Raw genomic sequence first — 1007 nt, 5'->3', positions numbered from 1 at the left:
TTTTTGACTACGAGAAGGCATTTGATAGGGTAAGACATGAGGATTTGATCAATATTTTGGAAAGAGTGGATATAAATAGCAAAGACATGAGTATCATCAGAAATTTGTATTGGAAGCAAAGAGCAGCGGTGAGGGTACGGGGAGGAAGAACAGAATTTCAAGCTATAAAGAGGGGAGTGCGTCAAGGCTGTGTTATGTCTCCAGATTTATTTAATTTATATGGGGAGATGATCCTTAGGGAATTAGAGGGAATGGAAGGGATTAAAATTGGAGGATTTAATATAAATCATATCAGATATGCTGATGACACAGTGTTGGTGGCTGACTCAGAAGATAAACTGCAATATCTATTGAATGTAACCGTAAGAGCTAGTGAGGAGAAAGGTTTAAATGTAAATATGGAGAAAACTAAAATACTAGTGGCCAGTAAAACAGATCCACCAAGAGTGCAAGTACAAATAGCAGGGAGAAGAACAGAACAAGTAACCAAATTTTCGTACCTGGGAAGCGTATTGACAGAAGATTGTAGATGTGAAAAGGAAATAAAATCAAGGATAGCGATAGCTAAAAGCACGTTTCAGAAAATGAAAGGGGTTTTAACAAACAAGAAAATGTCTACAGATATAAGGAGAAGAACAGTTAAAACATTTATATGGTCAACACTATCATATGGTTCAGAAGCGTGGACAATCAGCAAAAAATTGCAGGAAAACTTAGAAGCAGCAGAAATGTGGATATGGAGACGAGTATTAAGAGTACCATGAACAGCGAAGAAAACAAATGAAGAAGTATTGAGACAAATGGAGACAGATAGGGAATTGATGACAACAATAAGGAAAAGACAGTTGCGATTCTTAGGACATATAATGAGGAAGGAAGGGTTGGAAGAGGTGGTGATGACGGAAATGGTGGAGGGAAGGAGAGCAAGAGGAAAGCAGAGGGAGAAGTATATGGACGGGCTGATGAGGGCGACGGGAAAACAACTCAAACCAGCACAGATGTTACAA

This window comes from Oratosquilla oratoria, chromosome 8, assembly GCF_046742065.1.
Source record: "Oratosquilla oratoria isolate Oo_2021 chromosome 8, ASM4674206v1, whole genome shotgun sequence".
NCBI classification, from domain to species: domain Eukaryota; kingdom Metazoa; phylum Arthropoda; class Malacostraca; order Stomatopoda; family Squillidae; genus Oratosquilla; species Oratosquilla oratoria.
This window is presented reverse-complemented; position numbering follows the sequence as displayed.